Here is a 10,000-nt window from a genome sequence, read left to right as displayed (position 1 = left end):
AAAGACACCACTCTGAAGGACTTCCTAAAGTCATGCACGGTCCTGAAGGGAGAGTGAGAACGGGTACAGCACAACTATTTTAGCTAACATCAAACAAAGGAGTCAGGGCCAAAGATTATCTGAATTATTGCAAGAATTCCCCTYGCTCATTATTTAACAAACACTGACATGTGCCAGCTTCCCCCACCAGTGAGGACGAGCATACGGGACTAAAAGCTGAAACGTAAGTTATTATTAGATATTACAGAACAACCAAAGAACTTCTGCATCTGAACACATTCAGCAATATTCAGAGACATGTCTATGCAGTTGTTCATGCAATAGAAAACAGTGTATGTACAACTAATGCTCGAAGAGTTCATAAATCCTCATCTGAAYGAGCTAACACCACTTCATGAACTTACGGTTGACAAAATACAGYAATTAAATTGTTAACTATCAACAACCAAGCACTTAAAACTCAGGAGCATTTTTGCCCTCCAACAATTTAACTTTGTTTTTTATCCTTTCTTTTAGAAAGCAGTGGGGGAAAAAGGAATATGATAAAAAAGGCTTCTTCTTCTATCTCTTCCTGAACTTGATGCCCACCCTATCTAAGAGGATATCTTCTTGACAATAATGACTGAGGACGATAAGAGTAAGCCATGGTAGTTAGAGTACTTTTGGTATTCATGACCTGTCAAAGTAACTTTATGACCTAGCAGCCAGCTGCTATAATTCCAATAATGACCTACAGATGCCAAAATAATCTAAATTTATCACTTCTTTTCCTATGGTCAACTCYGGCCGCACTACTGGGAAGAGCTCTTCTTGCCCGTGGTGATCAAGATCTGGAAACTCACTGCACAAGAAATCTTATTAGAGCAACAGCGATTCTGACAGCATCCCAAGCTCCCTTTCACCCGCCCCCACCACATCCGTTGCAACGTCTTGAGTCGCTAGCAGGACTCAGGAACAGCTGTAGYTGTAGAAAAATGCTTTTGCAGGTTCTCTGGACCCGCAATGTGATATTAAGAGTGCAATGGCTAGGGAACAGTCCCTGCAACCGCTTTACGCAGGGAGGCATTTTCCACGCTAGGCAGCGCATTCGAGACCCAGCACAGGCAGAGGCAGGCTGATTCCTGAGCTGGAGGCTTCGGCTATGAGGCCAAAGACTCAGCAGACTGGTACCCCAGTCCTGCTAGCCCGGGGCTTGCTCCTGCCCTCCTCTAATTAGCTTGCAAATGGTTTCCCACTGAGGAACGTTGAGCAGCGAATGCCCCACAGCCACGAGCTGCCTGCCATAGGAGGTCTGCTCCTGCTCCTTGCTCTGCTCTAGGGAAGCCACAGCGACGGGAAACCTCGGCGCCTTTGCCAAAACCATGGTTTGGTGAAAGGAGAAGCAACGGTGGTAAGGCTGGATGGGTACCCTCCCTCCGACTGGCACAACGGCAACAGAAACCCAGACGAGTTGGAGTAGAAGGCTTCATCGGAGAAGTCTGGGCTCCATCTCCTCCTCCTCCTTCTCCCACGGCCTTCATTTTTGGCTGCCCCTCTCAGGCAAAGAGCGAGTGCGCGGCCCTCTACGCCAAACCCCAAATCACACTTCCAGTGTCTCCCCCTGTAGTTCCAGTATAATCCCGGCAGAAAACCAACTGCCTGCTTTTGCCGTAGGACAGCTGACTTTTCCAACATCAAGATTAATGAATTTGAGACGAGAGTTGCTCTTATCTGGCCCTCACCCTATCTTACGTGACACTGCATTCTTCTTCCCCAAATAAGGCTCAGAGANAAAAAAAAAAAAAAAAAAAAAAAAGTTGATTCCCCATGAAGAAGACAGGGGAAAAAAATGGTTTACGCTGCAGCATAAATCAAAGTAGTTTTAGGGCGTAGTAGATGGGTCAAGATAGGGAGGAAAACAAAATACCCTTCGCTGTCCATTCATAACAAACAGACGCAACACACAGTATTTCAGAAACTTCAGAACCTTCTTAAAAGCAAAAATGAATCTCTCTCCCTGTAATACACATAACCCTACGAAGCCTTAGCTCACTAGAAGATTCTTCTGCTTTAAGAAGATATTTTTTGGGTCAATGTTACCCTTAGCGAGAAATTTATTATACTAGTTACGTTCCATACTTGGGCAGTTTATTTTATAGGATTCGTTAGAGTAGTAACACACAATTAAATGTATTTTCATTTGGGAAGAAAAGAATTGTACGTTGCTAAACATACATTATTAAGCTTTAGGAATTTTTTTCCATCACTGTCTTGCATACAAGAAAATTTCCTTTTAGTCGGCATATTGATGAGGATGCAAATGAACGATGTCGGACTTTCCCGAAGGTCTGAGTAAGAACTGCGCTCTGGGTAAGATACTCTTTAAAATGAAGCTCTCCTTGACCAGAAGGTCCAATTTGTGTTTGTTATTCTCTATCACTAGATATTCTCAGGAGACGACCAGGCTTCTCCTCTAATTATCCCCATGGTTCCTGCAATCCTCCACCACAACAGCCGCCCGCGTTTTCTTCTGAAGGCGAGAGCCGGTCGCACGCTGCGGCTGCGGAGCCTGGCCAAGCAGCTGTTCCTGCGCTCGGCATATGCTTCTGACGCTGGATTTYCCAAATATTGGGACATATGGCCGGGGGGACACGCCAAGATCTTCTTCCTGGCTAGAAGCAGGTTCTGCACATCATCTGCCACYGAAATAAGTGCGCTGGTAGAGCCCAGCCGCTGGCCCCGGAGCGTAACGGCTTCAGCAACTCCAGAGTCCTGATTTTTGTCCATAAAACAGAAATARTTCACAATCATCCTGAGAAGATACCATGAAAGGGAGCTGATTTTGCAGAACAGAGACYGTTAAACAAATACAGAAAGCAGACCAACTACGAAAGGCAGAGCAGCGAACATCCTGCGGCAAAACTGCATTCAATCTGGCCATAAAAGCTGGGGACTAGAGCTCGCAGGGTGAAAAGAAAGAAAGTATAGGCCAATGCTTGTGCGCACAAACTGAAGAGCACCATTTGCTCCAAAATACCAAGAATGACTAAGTCCCAAAGAAGTCTTCATTAACATAAAATGATGATGATATATAAAGAAACTGTCCTTGAAAACTACCATCATTTGGAGAATATATTAAGGTGATGGCCATGAACTTCCAAAAGACTCCAGAAGTTACAAGTCTATTTATGATTGTGAAAAGGTTACTGTGTGCATATTTCTTAGATATTTCACGTTCATGCGGTCTTTTGAATGGGAAGTTTAAAAATCTGCATAACCTTTTATACAAGCGCTATTACTCCATTACGAATGCACGGGAAACATTTGCAAAGCTAAGGTTTAGAGGGCACACACAACTAACGACAACCCCAAGAGATTTTTCGTATTTCTGCAGAAGCCAAACAAATCACCGTCCCCTCACAGTTTGGCCCGTGATAAGCTGGGTTTTCACGGCAAATCGCTCCGAACGCAGAAGCCGCTGGGGATGGCAGCTGCCAGACGCGGGGATGACCGCGGACGGTGCCGCGTGGGCCGTCCCGGCACCGCGTGGGGCAGGAGCTCGTGGCCACGATTAGTGCTGGGGGAAGACGGCATCGCGTGGCTAACGTGACCTTTCCACGGCTCTGCTTTATGTGACTTCAGGGCTCCCTGGCAGTGCATTTCTCTGGAAAGATGCTGTTCTTTTGAAATTCCGGTCTCCAGTAGCATAAATAACAATAATTTACAGGCAGAGAATAATAAACTCTGGAGGATTTTCCATGCTTTACTCTGCGTGCTACGCGGCACCAAGTAGGTGCTTTTAAATAATTTTACCAGAAGGCGCTTCAAAATATTTCTAACTAATTAAATAAACGATACTGTAAAAATGCCTGGCACAAAATGAAAACAAAGCCTAAAATTGAAATCCTCTCCTAAATAATTCTTAGCCCTAAAAACCCTGGGTGTTCTCGCTGGCCATATGTGTTCCCAGCTCTTTTCAAAGTGGCAGATTTAACATAAAATTTTAGAACCAACTTGAAATTTTCCTGCTTCCCTTTATGTTAGTCAGACCATTAACATTATTGAACGTAACTTTTTAGGTTTAATAGTCTACCAAATCACAGAGGATGGCAGCTCTTTGCTCTACATACAGAGCCCATCTTTAAAGAGTTGTTATATACTCATTCGTTGCTAAATAACTAATGTCAGCGGYGTGGGAACTGATCTGTTGTACGTGTTATTTCAGCTCTTCCACCACGAGCGAGCGTGATGGCTTGTGCTCCGCGGAGAGCTGAGGCCGGGCTTTTGCTGCCCGAATCCAGCAGCACCCATATCCAAGATCTGACTCCATGTGACCACAAGATCCCAAATGTGTTGCAACAGAGAATACTATCTACACAGGAAATTCGTAAAAATCAACACTTATCCCCAGCAAGGAGGTTCACCCTTCAAGACGAGGCCAGATAAAAAATTTAAAGACTTTGGAAATTTGATTAAATGTAGGCTTTATAACATCTGCAAAACATTAYGACCATAACTCAACTCAGGATGTATCATGTGGAAAGAAGAAATTAATCAAATCTGAAATTCTGGTTCTCAGAAACTTTTTGTTCCAGAACACAAACCAGAAAAATCAAAATATAAAACTACATGCTTTTCGCAAGGACTTCCATTTCTTTTCCTGGAAAAAGGAACGTCTCAGATCTCCGCAGAAAATTATACTYAGCAAGCTTCCCCCCACAAACCTGTCGCTGCCAGGACACAAATGGTTTTGCGTGCACCGACTGAGGAGGGGGTGAGGGCTGCAGGACGGCATGGAGCTGCGCYCTGGGCTGCGTGGCAGTCCGATTCAGGGGAGCCCAAAAACAGATGTAACTGCCAACAAAGCCCTTAATGAAGTGTACGTATGTATGCATGGATTTAACCTGAAAATCAGATGCTCTACAKCTATACACACAGAACCACTACAAGCATTATATAGCAAAAAAAGAKGAAACTACTTAGTATTTCTTTTCTATTGATGATTAACTGTAATCTCAAGTCATTTAGGAACATATTGAACAAGCGTATTGAGTACATGCCTAGTTGCAGTATTTGCAGCGGACAASTAAAAGGTTAACGCTTTCAGTTTTATTCCGCAGCAAATAAGCATCRTAAGTTCTGCAGCAGTTGTAAACTTAGCCTCTGGGCTATTTAAGACAGCCATTCTAGGTATAAGTTTATCTTTTGTATTCATTGTAATACTCTGAATACACTGTATTAGTCATATGTTAGCCCCTTCTCATACTTGCRTGACGAATAAAATTTTCCATTTAAAGTCAAGAATTTTCCATTTCAAGGAAAAGTAAATTCCTAAAAATTGTTTCAGTTTAAAAATAAACAATTAATTTCATAGGTTTATAATTAGTTTTATAATTCAAAGCATGCAAATTGAATATCTTTTTCAGCCGTGAAAAAATGAAACTTGTACTCTGACTGACCAGATTTAAAGTAGTTACTATATCTCGCTGGAACAAAATCATGTAAACTTTGGGTGTTTATACTTAMCTTGAAAACGTTTCATCTTGCACATGAATTTGCAAATTAAAACACTCAGTTAAAATTGTTTTCAGCCCTCACCCAGGAATGGAGACCTTGGTTAAGCCCCTTCCTAACAACAGCTGCTTTTCAGCTACCAGGAGGTAGGTCTACGTGACGTTGTCCTCACGAYATTCTGCTCTCCAGACTACAGAATATTTAAGGAGCTGTAGAGAAAGACAAGAGCGCGATTAAGGCACTCACCCAAGGAACTAGAGACCTGCTCTCTACTCCCTGCACAAATGCACATTTTATCATTTATGCGGAAGAGACTAGGCAAGACCAAGRCCTCTTTCCCCGCTGCCCTCCAGAGAACATATCCTCTTGGTTAGGATGGCCTCCGGCAGRGTAGCCACCAAAGTTCCCTCGGGCTAAAGCCACACAAGCTCTGGTGTCCAGCTGCTTAACCATCTGTGCCTTCTCCACCCCTTCGAGTTACACCGGGGAAAATACAACTCCATCAACCCCAAGAAGCTCCATACCAACACCTACATAAACCTTTCTTGCAATGAACTCAAACCATTGCAAATACTCCCCAGATTATCTCTTCGAGTCCTCTTGGAGTGACACAGTATCTCAGATACAACCTGYGACTCAATATGGGAGAGGGAAGCAGGGGGAGCTGGCAGGGACCAGTTCCCGTACTAACCGGCTATCATCTCCTCCGCTGAAAAGCACAGAGCTGATTGTGCCCACTAGCAAATCCTAAAGATTTTATCAATAGCTCTGGAACAGCTCTCCCAGAAGACAGGACTAGAACTCTCCAGTTGTTATAACCTCTAATCAGGTGCTCCTATGGAAGGTTATTTTACTTGGGTATTTTACTAAGGAGAAAGGATTTGGCGTCAGTAAATTAAACCCATGAAGACAGACAAAACTSGGAAAGGTCTAAAAACACTGCATCTGTCTCCCAATCAGAAGCTTCCAGGATTGCATAGATGTTTTGGCTACCAGCATCTCAACGAGGTCCCAAATCTGGAAAAAAATAAATAGCTCGGCTCCACACCCAGTCTCTCTGTATAAAATAATAATGTAGCAGAATTTTTCTACGCTTTCTCTGAAGCAAAAATGTGTATTTACCAGCCACAGYCTTTCACTAATCCTAAAGGTGCCATCTTTTTGCCAGGTGTCTGCCAGTATAAGTATTTCTATTTTACGGCATTTAAAAACAGAAATACCAAGACCTGTTTAATTAGAGAAAGCAAAAARAGATGTAAAAATTGTACAATCTGTATACTGTACATACATTCAAAACTGTAAATAAACTCAACACCATTTGCTCWGAAAAGATCTTTTTCTTCCCTCTGAGCATGCACTACCTTCTGTCACTTGTGCAATTGGATATTTGTACTGTTCTTGATTGAGCATAAGCCCATATTTGGTAATTGCTACTTTGAACATGCTAATACTGAAACCTAATTCTTCTTTATGTTCTAACATTTTTCTATATTAAGTGTGAATTTTTATAGCATTTTTCCCCAACAAGACATCTTGCTTGTAAATAACACAACATTAAGTGTCATGATATAATTGATTTTCTAATGAGGTTTTCAAAAAGGATTATATTTTTGCTTGTCAGAAAATCTTTACAACAGAAATGAGCCCTTCCATATTTATTCCTTATAAACTGAACTTTTTATTCCTACAGTGAAGTTGAGATGGACTAAATCATGCGGATTGCCATAAAACGAAGTATTGTATCAGATATTTTTATGGTTCTCCACATTCGTGTGTTGTGCTGGGGAACAGGATGCAAAGCAACCCTCAGCTATGCGTGTGCCGAGCACTAAACCAGCCTGTCCTGAGAAAGCGTAACAGCACAAGGCTTGCCCAGGTAGGTAGGCTTGATGTGGAGGGTGTAAGAGGTAGATATCAACCCCAAAAGGTTGCAGTCCATTCCTCTTCAAAACAAATTTATGATCCGCTTTTTCATTTTTTTGCTTTTTTGCTTTGCTTTTTTAATTTTAATTTCTGAAGTCAAATAGTATATAAAGTAATAGTTCAAGAAGTGTTTAATGGCAAATTTTCTTTGGGAAAAGAAACTCAACTTTAAGAGAAACTCAACTCTACGCAGTCAAACGCTCTCTCTGCACCCATTAAAATACTGTGTTTCTCACTCTAGCATGTACACTGTAAGAAACAGTATTTAAATGATTACAGAAAATTTCCTTTGAATCCGTAAGAACTGCTGCATGTTCAGCAAAGCTGACCCTGCTTCGAGCAGGAGGCTGCACTCGAGTCTTCCTAGGTCTGTTCCTACCAGAATTATCCGATGATCCTGTAACAGYTTTAGATATTGGAAGGATAATTTCTGTGCTATCCAAACCCCCAAATTACATAACCTTCTCTAAGGATTTTTACATACACCAGCCGCTACTTGAAATGATCTGTYTGCCTTACGAAAAGAAAGCTCATGCTCTCTGCAGTCCCAGGATGAACCCTCTTTTGGAGAGCTGAAAAGGATGCAGGCTGACATATATACAGGAAGGTGAGTAAAATTTTAAAAAATTGCTTCCAAAATACGATAATGAAGCGGCACACTTCATAATACCTTGCTTCTGAATCCTTAAGACAGTCTTAGCATACATAGCAAACTGAAAATACGATTTATAGCTCTGAATTACTGTAGGGCAGCTTCCCTTGTAGCTTCCCCTTTAACATTTCTTAGCCATGCATTATTTATGAAGACAGACATAGGCACACTTAAGCTTGTATTTGCAATTTAGCATGGGATTTATAAAAGGACCAGAGAGGACAAAGGCGGGCTGGATGAACTGAAGAGCACGGTAAGATCTGGTTAGGTGACTAACCTGTCACAAGCAGTTTTCAGCAGAGAGAAGCCAGATGAGCTAGAAAATATGGAAGAGGCAGCAGTTCTGGAGAAAGGAGAGTACAATTCCTTCACTACTACGGGAAAGCAGTTCCACAAATATCACACCTCATTTCTTACAGACAGGCGTCCACCACTTACTTACTAACTCTGCTGTCGAAGAACCTGCAGCTGAAGCTTCCCCCAGACGGAGCATTTGTGAAGGCTCTTGCTCCGTCGCGGAGGTCCTCTGAAGACYGCACCAGGCTGCAGGGGCAGCCTCTCCGCTCACGCTCACCCGCTTTCCGGGAACCTGGAGGGATGTAATCATGTTCCTAGCCCTTGGTCAAACTTGGTTAAGACCACCCATCAAACTCCAAAGTTACTCAAGGACAGAAACAAGGAAAGACTCACGAGCATGACCTGATCGGCCTTATCCCTATAGGAACCAAGGTAGAAAGAAGAAGAAAAAACCGCCCCGGCGCACTCGGAAGCCTTGCGTCTACTGAAAGATGTTTCTTCTGTCTTTCCACCCTGCACGTCCCGGCCTTTCTGCGCTGCTCGTGCACTTGCTGCTGGACACCGACTGCCCCACTTCTCCTCTTCCAAGTCTCTCTCCCTTTTACCTGAATTTCCACTTCCGAACTCTGGCTCCACACTACGGGCGCCCCCGCGGACGGCTCCCCTGCGACGGTGGATCACCAGAACAGGCACCTGCCAATAACATACTGCTTTCGCCTTGAGATGCAGGGAGCCCCCAGACGACACGGTCTCCCACCAGCTGATGCTAAAGGCTGCCTGCGTCACCCGCTTTTTGGTGTATATATACCCCATTCTGACCCTTCTTCCTGTCCTAGACTAATGACCATGTCCACCGGTTAAAATAGTCTTACCTGGCCGCTCTTCAGCCTTCTCGTTATTGACACCTGGCTATCTGCTTTTTTTTTTAACTAAAATCAAACTATTGCTCATTTTCGCTTTTTATTTCAGCTTTTTCTTTTTGACATCTCAACCAACAGTTACTGCAGGAAGAATTCCGCATTTAAAGAGATCACTGTGGCCACACAGTTTTGTATTGTGTTTTTGTATTTACGTTTTGGCTACGTCTGTGGCCAAAACACACACAGAATCCCCCGCCAGGTCTCTATCTTCCTTTTCTTTCCAAAAAAAACCCCACTCCAAAACCCTAGTAATTACTTTTGCATGATCAGCAATAATGTTAATCAAAACATTAACTTAATTACAGACACAAAGAGGCAGAGGAGGAGGAGGAAGGTTGCTGCTACTTTTAGCATGCAATATAGTGTTTGATATAGGCTACTGCAATGTAAACAGAAAAATGTTTCCTCATAGATGAGATTATTTACTACCAAACATTTATGAGAAGGAGCATATGACAGCATGGCATAATCAATGTAGGATCATTTAGCCTAACAGTGCATTAAAAACATCAATTTTGTTGCATTTACCTCCTCGGTTATAACAAAGAGCTTCTTTGGAGCGTTTTCTGCAAGACAAAATGTGGTCCAAGTGAATCTTTTTCCCCCAAATCCTTTTTTAACTTCTGGCACATCAGACAACCCCACCAAATTACATAAGCAAGTTTAATACAGTGACTGTAAGCAGACTGACATTTCATGCAGGTATTATAAAAAC

General features: G+C 42.7%; 1 protein-coding gene and 1 long non-coding RNA gene across 7 annotated transcripts in view; one reads left to right on the top strand and one right to left on the bottom strand.

Annotated features, from left to right (window-relative positions):
• LOC146598745 (uncharacterized) overlaps positions 1-4,352 on the top strand; it is a 14,794-nt gene extending 10,442 nt beyond the window's left edge. For all 3 annotated transcript variants that reach the window (XR_014895212.1, XR_014895214.1, XR_014895213.1), the window contains exon 4: positions 2,423-4,352. This is a non-coding gene — a long non-coding RNA (uncharacterized LOC146598745). The remainder of the gene's footprint in view (positions 1-2,422) is intronic.
• MGMT (O-6-methylguanine-DNA methyltransferase) overlaps positions 1-10,000 on the bottom strand; it is a 161,296-nt gene that overhangs the window by 43,952 nt on the left and 107,344 nt on the right. The gene's annotated exons all lie outside the window — the stretch shown is intronic.

Source organism: Rhea americana, unplaced genomic scaffold (assembly GCF_003343005.1).
Source record: "Rhea americana isolate MKP2758 unplaced genomic scaffold, rheAme1 scaffold_154, whole genome shotgun sequence".
NCBI classification, from domain to species: Eukaryota; Metazoa; Chordata; class Aves; order Rheiformes; family Rheidae; genus Rhea; species Rhea americana.
This window is presented reverse-complemented; position numbering and strand designations above follow the sequence as displayed.